The sequence below is a fragment of the Taudactylus pleione genome, unplaced genomic scaffold, assembly GCF_031769625.1.
Source record: "Taudactylus pleione unplaced genomic scaffold, aTauple2 ptg001845l, whole genome shotgun sequence".
NCBI lineage: Eukaryota > Metazoa > Chordata > Amphibia > Anura > Myobatrachidae > Taudactylus > Taudactylus pleione.
This window is the reverse complement of record NW_028286242.1, coordinates 573,377-585,555: the sequence shown is the minus strand read 5'-3', so window position 1 is coordinate 585,555 and position 12,179 is coordinate 573,377.

The following is a 12,179-nucleotide window of genomic DNA, read 5'->3' as shown; positions in this document are numbered from 1 at the left end:
CATGTGCAGCCTCTGTGCCGGCCCCCTCCTCTTCGGCAGGCAGTAGTCTCTGGTTTTGTGCCAGAGTCTACCTCACATGCATCGGTCTCCGGGAACATGGTGCCTGTGCCTTGTTCCCGGAGACATCACTATTGGGCATGCGCAAGTGTCCACTATGCCATTTTCCCAGTGATTAAAGTCTGCAGAAGCAGCCGACGCTGGGCTCCGGAGAGGTAAGTATACCAATTTTATGGGTGCAGGGTGTGCGGTGTCGGCACACCCTGCACCTATTATATATACGCCTTCAGGATGTCATTTTCCATTCACATGAGTGAAAGACAGTTCAAGCGCTGCTGCCCCATTGTGGTGCGAAGTTGATTCTTTATAAGTTTCAATCTTGAAAATGAGCGTTCCTCTGTACTGTTGGTCACCATCGTGCACATTAACACTCAGAGTGTGATTTCAACGTTGGGAAGCACAGATTTTAAGTCATCTGAAATTAGTTTGCTGTACATCGCAGGGAGAGTCTCACGTTTGGCATTCCTGCGCTCACTCACCCACCCCCCGTCACCACCCACAAACGGCATTTCCTGTCAATCACTCTGCCATGGATCTGCGTAGCCTCTGCAATTGCAGTCCCGTACGCAATGACTAGTTCGCGCACTGCGATGCATACGCATGTGCAAAAGATCTGAAGATGTGACAAACAACGCAGAGGGAGCGTGCATAGTGTGTACACACTTTTTGAACGATTTGTCGATCCGATGTATCGGAATTGGCCAAATTGTTCAAAATATCGTCTAGTGTGTAGGGGCCTTTGGGCCTAATTCAGACCCGCTCGCAAGCGGGTTGATGTTGGCCAAGTGCGCATGCGCACGATGGAGGCGACTCTGTCGTGCACATGCGCGAGACCCGATTAACGATGGCCAAGCCGCCGTTATGGGTCTCGCACGAAAGGGGGCATGCTGTCGATGGTGAGTGACAGCACGCCCCCTTTGGTGGGCGTGGCTGTCCAGACGGAGGCGTTCCCATGGGAACGCCTACCGTCTGGGGCCGGCCCCACTGACATCACAAGTGATGTCAGTCGGAGTGCTTTTGGCTCTGATAGAGCCAAAAGCACTTCAGGGCTTGCGGCAACGAGATCCTACCACAAGTGTCTCGTCGCAAGCCCGATGGTCGCGATGGTCAAGACTATCGCGACCATCATTTTGGCCGCTCGCTATAGCTGTGGGTGGTCACCCACAGCTATGCGAGCGGCCAGGAGGCCGCTCTTAAATTCAGAAGGACGGCCCTGATTCAGAGCGAGCGCTCTGTCAGAGCGTCCGGCTCTGAATCAGGGCCATTAGTCCTTCTGTCTCTCAACTTGTGTTCACTGCTTGGTTAGTGTCAACTGATAGAGAATCCAGTGTATCTTTAATTTTATCGAAACCTTCATGGACAGCATCAAAATGCGATGACCATCTCGTGTCAGACAGAAGCTTCACGATTGGAGTCTAAATGTGGCCACACCTCCTGCGATTAGGCCACACCTCCTTGATAGTATTGAGGTCCGGGCCAACTCTCTACGGCCCTGACTAGGAGCTGCTATTGCATCTGGAATGATCCAAGATGTTAACTTTGGAAGTTTGCTAACTTTCTGCTTCTCCTCTTCAGCTCGTCGCCTCTTCAGTGTTCCACTCATAGAATTACGCTTCATTTTATCTGTACAGCTGGATTCAGTCTATGCGTGCGCTTTCATACATTGGTGTGGTACTATCACATACTGCAGTGCGATTTTGGGGGCTAATATCCCACCCAGATCGCATTGAGAATGTGAAATTTTGATAAATGGAGCCCACAGTCTTAACACATACAAACGTTATTAAAAGGTTAATCGCAAAAGCGGATGTAAATGTTAGCACTGATCTACTTACCGACTTTTGTTTCTGCTATTCAGATGTTACAAAGTCAGCCTAACTTTGCATCGGCCCCCCTCCCCACCCTACTGCTGCCTGTCTGGTAAGGAGTGGACAGTCACCTCAGAGCATCTCCTCCCCCTGGCTCTAAACCACGGACCTCTTTCACTGGGTACTCTCACAATGTGACATGATGACGTCACGTTGTGCGTGTGCTGTCTGTGTACTTACCCGCTGTGTGTGAAGATCTTGAAATACACCGGGGGAGCAGTGGGCCTGATTCAGAGCTGCTCGTAAGCGGCCGCTCGTTCGTTCGGAGCGATGTTCGCACATCTGCGTATGGGTTAAAGTACGCATGCGCGAACCAGTCAGTGCGGTCAGAAATCGTGTGCTCGCAAAATAGCGAATGCCTGCTAATTTGAGTGACAGGATGAGGCGTTTGTGGGTGGTAACAGGGGAAGGTGCTTGAAAACGGGGAGTGGAGATCCGAACGCAGGCGTGCCAAATGGTCAAAACGGGCGTTTTAAGGGTGTGCATAATTAACAAAGCAGCGTCATTGACCACGTCACTTGGTTGTTTTTTAGCCTGAACTGCTCGCATGATTGCGGTAGGAAAATGCTACCACAAGAATAGCGAGCAGTTCAGACGCCGTTCGATGTACTCGATTAATCTAATAAATAGCGGAGATGACGTATGGTGCGAGCGGCCAGGGGGCGTTTTTTTCAAAATAGCAACCGCATGTTTTGTTCGCTCGTTCAGACATAGAGGCGTCAACAGACCGCAAAGAGCGAGCACTTCATTTAAATATCCGGCCCCTTTTTCAGAACGACCGTCCGCAAATAGCGCTCGGCTCTGAATCAGGCCCAGTGTGCTATTACCGGAGCAGGAGGATGCCGAGGACGCAATGCGACAGCTGCATGTCCTGGACCCCGAAGAAGAGGAGAGGAGGCACTACCAAGAGCTATCAGGTAAGTAGCGTTCCCGCTAGGCTGTTTTAGTGGGGCAATATGTGGAAAAAAGTAAGCAATTGATATCACCAGCGCTCTTGGATATGATCTAGAGAATTCTTAATGGCTCTGATTTAAAAGAGTCAAACTTCTTCCGTTCTCATATAGGGGTGTAGTTCCTTAAATGCTCAAAAACAAAGAAAAGGATATAGTATAATAGCCTTTAATAAGCACAACATACAACAATCACATAATACATGTAAAAGATTAATAAACAATCGTATCCACGTAGATCCTCGCTGTTGAAAAAAGGGAATACAACCCTTTGATGATGGATCATGTGGACTCACACAGAGTGGCAATGCATAAACTACATTGGGTAACAAAAGTTAAACGGCAATCACTAAACAATCCCCAGATGGTCTGATGAAGGGATAATTACCGTCTGGATGTAAAGAGCTCTCAACGGACAGTTCTTTAAAGGCATGAGTGTGGTATCGGGGTAAGTCGGCTGCAGACTGGATCTCACCCGCTGATGGAAAGGCGCCTCAGCTCTGTTGAATCCCGAAACTTGATAACCTCCTCCGTCACCGTTCAAGGATTGTCGTGGCACGGTGCCAGGACAATCCTTGAACTTTGTGTGAGTCCACATGATCCATTATGCGCTGGTGATATCAATTCCTTCCTTCTTTTCACATATTGTACAATTGGTGGAGGGTTAGGGGAATACCCTCAATTGGAAGTGAGACACTAGGCAGCTCTTCTGCGCACTGTGTGATTAACCAATTCTTTTGTCACATGTTTTAGTGGGGCGCTGCGCCCTGCCCTCCTTCTGGAGGGCAAAAAAGCACCTTGCCCTCACCGCACAGCGCACCGCTAGGACAGCCTGCGGGTGCCGTCTTCACCCGTGGGTCACAGTGTCCCGTAGGTGGGGAAATGTACGGTGACCCGGTCAGCGCCGGTGAATAGACGCTGGGCACATGCGCCCGGCATCTATTCTACCTGACAGCAGCACTTGGGGGCTGCCCGGCGTGTCTGCAAGTGCCGGGCACGTCCCCAATTGTGACGAAAAGGTGACGCGTCTTATAGACACGCCAACCTTTTCAATGGCCACGCCCCCTTTTCAGGTGCGCGCGCGTGCCTTCAGCGTGCGCGGAAGTGCCCTCTCTAGCTCCGGAGCCCTGCCTGCCGCTGGAGCTAGAGTGAACACTACTTTGATAGGATGTGTGGTACTGTGATAGGAAGCGTGGTACTGTGATAGGAGGCGTGGTACTGCGATAGGATGCTTGGTACTGTAATAGGAAGCGTGGTACTGTGATAGGATGCTTGGTACTGTGATAGGATGCTTGGTACTGTGATAGGAAGCGCGGTACTGTGATAGAAAGCGCGGTACTGTGATAGGATGCTTGGTACTGTGATAGGAAGCGCGGTACTGTGATAGGAAGCGCGGTACTGTGATAGGATGCGCGGTACTGTGAAAGGATGCGCGGAACTGTGATTGGAAGCGTGGTACTGTGATAGGAAGCGTGGTACTGTGATAGGAAGCGTGGTACTGTGATAGGATGCTTGGTACTGTGATAGGAAGCGCGGTACTGTGATAGGAAGCGCGGTACTGTGCTAGGATGCGTGGTACTGTGATAGGATGCTTGGTACTGTGATAGGAAGTGCGGTACTGTGATAGGATGCTTGGTACTGTGATAGGAAGCGCGGTACTGTGATAGGAAGCGCGGTACTGTGATAGGATGCGTGGTACTGTGATAGGAAGCTTGGTACTGTGATAGGAAGCGTGGTACTGTGCTAGGAAGCGTGGTACTGTGCTAGGATGCGTGGTACTGTGCTAGGATGCGTGGTACTGTGCTAGGATGCGTGGTACTGTGCTAGGATGCGTGGTACTGTGATAGGATGCATGGTACTGTGATAGGAAGCGCGGTACTGTGATAGGAAGCGCGGTACTGTGATAGGAAGCGCGGTACTGTGATAGGAAGCGCGGTACTGTGATAGGAAGCGCGGTACTGTGATAGGAAGCGCGGTACTGTGATAGGAAGCGTGGTACTGTGATAGGAAGCGCGGTACTGTGATAGGAAGCGCGGTACTGTGATAGGAAGCGTGGTACTGTGATAGGATTCTTGGTACTGTGATAGGATGCGTGGTACTGTGATAGGATGCGTGGTACTGTGTTAGGAAGCGTGGTACTGTGATAGGAAGCGTGGTACTGTGCTAGGATGCGTGGTACTGTGCTAGGATGCGTGGTACTGTGCTAGGATGCGTGGTACTGTGCTAGGATGCGTGGTACTGTGCTAGGATGCGTGGTACTGTGATAGGATGCGTGGTACTGTGATAGGATGCTTGGTACTGTGATAGGAAGTGCGGTACTGTGATAGGATGCCCCTTTTGCAATACGACAGTTCGTGAAATTTAATTCCTGCTAGATATTCCACGGTCAACTGTAAGTGATATTATTAGAAAGCGGATGCGTTTAGGAGCAACAGCAACTCAGCCACGAAGCGGAAGTCAACATTAACGACTGCAAAGGAACATGGGGCCTGTTTCGGCAAGGAATGCAATTTGGCCGATGTTTTTGCGCTGCGTATGCATCACATTGCGCGTGCGCAAACTAGCCAGTGCGATCGGATTATGGTACGCAGACTACACGCAGTGTGCACACAGGGCCTAATTCAGACCCGCTCACGAGCGTAGGACGCTCGCAAGCGGGTCGATGGTGCCCTAATGCGCATTGAGCGCATGCACAAGACCCGCATAGCGACAGCCAAGCTGTCGCTCCGGGTCTCGCACCAAAGGGGGCGTGCTGTTGATGGTGACTGACAGCATGCCCCCTTTGGTGGGCGTGCCGGGGGCGTGGCTGCCAGACGGAGGCGTTCCCATGGGAACGCCTACCGTCTGGGTCCGGCCCCACTGACATCACTAGTGATGTCGGTGGGAGTGATTTTGGCTCTGATAGAGCCAAAATCACTCCTGGGCTTGCGGCCACGAGACCCTACCGCAGGGTCTCGATGCAAGCCCGATGGTCGCGATGGTCTTGACCATCACGACCATCATCATGGACGCTCGCTATAGCTGTGGGTGGTAACCCACAGCTATGCGAGCGTCCAAGAGGCCGCTCCAAGTTGAGGTAGGACGGCCCTGATTCAGAGCGAGCGCTCTGGTCAGAGCGTCCGGCTCTGAATCAGGCCCACAGACCCTTACGATATTGATTGACAGGAAGTGCCGTTTGTGGGTTTCTATACCAGTGCACAAAGCAAACACTATAAAGACATGGGCCCTCATTCAGACTAACTCGCGAGCGGCTGTCCGCTCGCAAGTGGGTTGATGGTCCCCACTGCGCATGCGCACGACGGAGGGAGCTCCGTCGTGCGCATGCGCGAGACCCGATGAGCGAAGGACTTTCCTTCGCTCGGAGTGTCTCATCAAAGGGGGCGTGCTGTCGATGGTGACTGACAGCACGCCCCCTTTGGTGGGCGTGCCGGGGGCGTGCCTGCCAGACGGAGGGGTTCCCAAGGGAACGCCTACCGTCTGAAGCCGGCCCCACTGACATCACTAGTGATGTCAGTGGGAGTGATTTTGGCTCTGATAGAGCCAAAATCACTCCTGGCCTTGCGGTCGAAAAACCCAACCGCAGGCTTTTGCTCGCAGTTTCGATGGTCGCGATGGTCAAGACCATCGCGACCATCATCCTGCACGCTCGTATATGCTGTGGGTGGTGACCCACAGCTATACGAGCGTCCAGGAGGACGCTCCATATTAATGGAGGTGGGCCCTGATTCAGAGCGAGCGCTCTGGTCAGAGCGTCCGGCTCTGAATCAGGGCCATGGTTTGATAAGTTTGGTGTGAAAGAACTTGACTGGCCTGCACAGAGCCCTGACCTCAACCTATTCGAGCCCCTTTTGGACGTGAACTAGAACGGAGACTGCGAGCCAGGCCTTCTTATCCAACACCAGTGCCTGACCTAATAAATGCTCTACAGAATGAATGAGCACAAATTTCCACAGAAACCCTCCAAAATATTGTGGAAAGCCTTCCAAGAAGAGTAGAAGCTGTTATAGCTGCAAAAGGGAGACCTACTCCATATTAAAGTATATGTATTTCAATACAATATCATTACAGTCCCTGTTGGTGTAATGGTCAGGCATCTAAATGTTTGTCCATACAGTGGGCCTGATTCAGACCCGCTCGCGAGCGCTATGCGCTCGCAAGCGGGTCGATGGTTGCCCAGTGCGCATGCGCATGACGGAGCCTGCTCCGTTGTGCGCATGCGCGAGACCCGGATAGCGACGGGCAAACCGTCGCTCCGGGTCTCGTACCAAAGGGGGCGTTCTGTCGATGTTGAGTGACAGCTCGCCCCCTTTGATGGGCGGACCGGGGGAGTGGCTGCCCAAACGGAGGCGTTCCCATGTGAACACCTCCGTTTGGGGGCGGCCCCACTTACATCACGAGTGATGTCAGTGGGAGAGATTTTGGCTCTGTGAGAGCCAAAATCTCTCTGCGCTTGCGGCAACGAGACCCTAGCACAAGGGTCATCTTGACCATCGCGACCATCTTCCTGGCCGCTCGCTATAGCTGTGGGTGGTCACCCACAGCTATGCGAGCGGCCAGGAGGCCGCTCTAAGAAACAAGAAGGCCGGCCCTGATACAGAGCGAGCGCTCTGTCACAGCGTCCGGCTCTGAATCAGGGTCAGTGTGTGTGTGTGTGTGTGTATGTATATATATATATATATATATATATATATACTGTAACTGCCCCTCACTCCCTGTAACTTCCCCTCACTGTCCCTGCCTTCACCCTCTCTGTAACTCCCCTCCCTGTAACTGCCCTCACCCTCCCTGTAACTCCCCTCACTGTCCCTGCCCTCACCTTCCCTGTAACTCCCTTCACCGTCCCTGTAACTCTCCTCAATGTCCCTGCCCTCACCCTCCCTGTAACTCCCTTCACCGTCCCTGTAACTCTCCTCAATGTCCCTGCCCTCACCCTCCCTGTAACTCCCTTCACGGTCCCTGCCCTCACCCTCCCTGTAACTGCCCTCACCCTCCCTGTAACTCCCTTCACGGTCCCTGCCCTCACCCTCCCTGTAACTGCCCTCACCCTCCCTGTAACTCCCCTCACTGTCCCTGCCCTGACCCTCACTGTCCCTGCCCTCACCCTCCCTGTAACTCCCTTCAACGTCCCTGCCCTCACCCTCCCTGTAACTCCCCTCAGTGTCCCTGCCCTCACCCTCCCTGTAACTCCCTTCACCGTCCCTGCCCTCACCCTCCCTGTAACTGCCCTCACCCTCCCTGTAACTCCCCTCACTGTCCCTGCCCTCACCCTCCCTGTAACTCCCTTCACCGTCCCTGTAACTCTCCTCAATGTCCCTGCCCTCACCCTCCCTGTAACTCCCCTCACTGTCCCTGTAACTCTCCTCAATGTCCCTGCCCTCACCCTCCCTGTAACTGCCCTCACCCTGTAACTCTCCTCAATGTCCCTGCCCTCACCCTCCCTGTAACTCCCTTCACCGTCCCTGTAACTCTCCTCAATGTCCCTGCCCTCACCCTCCCTGTAACTGCCCTCACCCTCCCTGTAACTCCCTTCACCGTCCCTGCCCTCACCCTCCCTGTAACTCTCCTCAATGTCCCTGCCCTCACCCTCCCTGTAACTCCCCTCACTGTCCCTGCCCTCATCCTCCCTGTAACTCCCCCTCACTGTCCCTGCCCTCATCCTCCCTGTAACTCCCCCTCACTGTCCCTGCCCTCACCCTCCCTGTAACTCCCCTCACCCATCCTGTAACTCCCCCTCACTGTCCCTGCCCTCACCCTCCCTGTAACTCCCTTCACTGACCCTGCCCTCACCCTTCCTGTAACTCCCCCTCACTGTCCCTGCCCTCACCCTCCCTGTAACTCCCCTCACTGTCCCTGCCCTCACCCTCCCTGTAACTCCCCTCACTGTCCCTGCCCTTACCCTCCCTGTAACTCCCCTCACTGACCCTGCCCTCACCCTTCCTGTAACTCCCCCTCACTGTCCCTGCCCTCACCCTCCCTGTAACTCCTCTCACTGTCCCTGCCCTCACCCTCCCTGTAACTCCCCTCACTGTCCCTGCCCTCACCCTCCCTGTAACTCCCCTCACTGTCCCTGCCCTCACCCTCCCTGTAACTCCCCTCACTGTCCCTGCCCTCACTGTAACTCCCCCTCAGTGTCCATTCCCTCACTGTACCTCTCACTGACCCTGCCCTCACCCTATCTGTAACTATCCCTCAGTCTCCCTGTAACTACTATGAGGGTAGATAGTTGCTGGTTTATTGATGAACACGTATGCTATTATAAATGAATGTATGCCTTTAAGATGAATTATGCTTTTCTGTCCTAAACAAAAATCTCAGATATTGCTTCTGTAAAATCTGTCTCACAGGAAACACTGGCTTACAAGAAAAAGGAACACAAGATTATAATTAGTATTGAAACCGCTACTGCAAGAGAAAAAGGAGAAGTTACGGACTGATGGCTGGAATTGACGCCTATGTCAGAAATTTCCTGAAACAAATGTCACTGCTAAAGCTAAAAAGCCTTATATGTAAACTGTTTTAAATTGAATACACATGCCCTTATGACAAGCCATATAGCATTAATTGATTGGTTGTTACCATGCTTCAGGAAATGTATTTGATTATTTGCTTGGAAAATGTACACCTTCAACTCTTTGGTATTAATAAAGGTGACCAGGAAGTAGCTCTTCACTTCTTGCAGAGCTGACTTGAACTCCACAACTTGTTGAGTCCATCTCTCTTACCGGCCGGCCGCAAGGGACAACTGAGGCAGATTTTCCTAGATTGGCAACTGAACAACCCTGACACTACCTCTCACTGTCCCTGCCCTCACCCTCTGTAACTACCCCTCACTGTCCCTGTCCTCGCCCTCTCTGTAACTACCCCTCAGTGTCCATTCCCTCACCCTCTCTGTAACTACCTCTCACTGTCCCTGCCCTCACCCTCTGTAACTACCCCTCACTGTCCCTGTCCTCGCCCTCTCTGTAACTACCCCTCAGTATCCATTCCCTCACCCTCTCTGTAACTACCCCTCACTGTCCCTGCCCTCACCCTCTCTGTAACTACCCCTCACTGTCCCTGCCCTCACCCTCTCTGTAACTACCCCTCACTGTCCTTGCCCTCACCCTCTCTGTAACTACCTCTCACTGTCCCTGCCCTCACCCTCTCTGTAACTACCCCTCACTGTCCCTGCCCTCACCCTCTCTGTAACTACCCCTCACTGTCCCTGCCCTCACCCTCTCTGTAACTACCCCTCACTGTCCTTGCCCTCACCCTCTCTGTAACTACCTCTCACTGTCCCTGCCCTCACCCTCTCTGTAACTACCCCTCACTGTCCCTGCCCTCACCCTCTCTGTAACTACCCCTCACTGTCCCTGCCCTCACCCTCTCTGTAACTACCCCTCACTGTCCCTGCCCTCACCCTCTCTGTAACTACCTCTCACTGTCCCTGCCCTCACCCTCTGTAACTACCCCTCACTGTCCCTGCCCTCACCCTCTGTAACTACCCCTCACTGTCCTTGCCCTCACCCTCTCTGTAACTCCTCTCACCTTCTCTGTAACTACCCCTCACTGTCCCTGCCCTCACCCTCTCTGTAACTACCCCTCACTGTCCCTGCCCTCACCCTCTCTGTAACTACCCCTCACTGTCCCTGCCCTCACCCTCTCTGTAACTACCTCTCACTGTCCCTGCCCTCACCTTCTGTAATTACCCCTCACTGTCCCTGCCCTCACCCTCTCTGTAACTACCTCTCACTGTCCCTGCCCTCACCCTCTCTGTAACTACCTCTCACTGTCCCTGCCCTCACCCTCTCTGTAACTACCTCTCACTGTCCCTGCCCTCACCCTCTCTGTAACTACCCCTCACTGTTCCTGCCCTCACCCTCTCTGTAACTACCCCTCACTGTCCCTGCCCTCACCCTCTCTGTAACTACCTCTCACTGTCCCTGCCCTCACCCTCTCTGTAACTCCTCTCACCCTCTCTGTAACTACCCTTCAGAGTCCATTCCCTCACCCTCTCTGTAACTCCCCTCACCCTCTCTGTAGCTACCCCTCAGTGTCCATTCCCTCACCCTCCCTGTAACTCCTCTCACTGTCCCTGCCCTCACCCTCCCTGTAAATCACCTCACTGTCCCTGCCCTCACCCTCCCTGTAACTCCCCTCACTATCCCTGCCCTCACCCTCACTGTAACTCCCCTCACTGTCCCTGCCCTCACCCTCACTGTAACTCCCCTCACTGTCCCTGCCCTCACCCTCCCCTCAATGTGTAGGAAATTAGAGCCTGATTCATCACAGATCGCAACTGCAACAGCGTACACAGTGTGCTTGCATGAGTTAGCATTGTGATCGCCCTTTGATCACGCATGCAAAAAGAAAGCCCACGCAGATGAAACGCAGGCGTGCCAGTCTGCTTCAACTCCGTTGCATGGGCATGCATAACTTAGCCACTGTGATAGCATACGCAGCTTGTGTGCCACGAGCTTAGCGATTTCTGAGTAAAGTTGGAATTGCGCTTGAGGGGCCGATGTTACTCGATGTTCCTGATGTATACGCAGGAGTGCAAGGTATTATGTATGTGCGAAAGTGGTAGTGGGCGTTTCCGTGCTGGCTTTGGCCATCTCTATACTGGCTTTGCGATTGCAGTCATTAGCAAATCGGGTCCTTCTTGTGGATCCAGCATTTTTCAATATGCTTCCTATGCATCAGGCTTTTTCAATATACTTTGCATGGATCTGGCTGTTACCCACACCTTTTGTTTTGTCATGTTACGTGAATACGAATATGCTATTGGCATTTGGGATATCGGCCCTGATTCAGCACGGATCACAGATGCCAACGCTGATGCAGTTACTCCTGGAGTTCAGCAGCGAAAATATGCTAATGAATGCATTCGCAAAGCACTCGCTGCACAATATAAGGATGCCCACTTCCCCTCTCACATATCCGTAATACCTTGCAAGTCGGCGAAAACATCGGTAACATCGGAGCCTCACGCACCATTATGGCAGGTCAGACCTTACTCTATGCACGCTATGAGACCTTACACTGCGTATGCCATCGCAGTGGGTAATTTATGCACGCCCCTGCAACGGCGTTCGAATGCAGTGGCACGCCTACGTTCGCCCGACCACCCACACGTCACCACCTGCAAACGGCACTTCCTGTCAATCAAAGGCCGATGGATCTGCGTACTCCCTGCGATCTCTTTCCGAGTTTGCGCATGCGCAGAATGCAAACATTGGTCGACTGCGTGCATATTGGCAGTTGCGTTCCTTGCTGAATCAGGCTCATAGAGCATCCGGTACGTTATCATACATTAAGTGGGAAT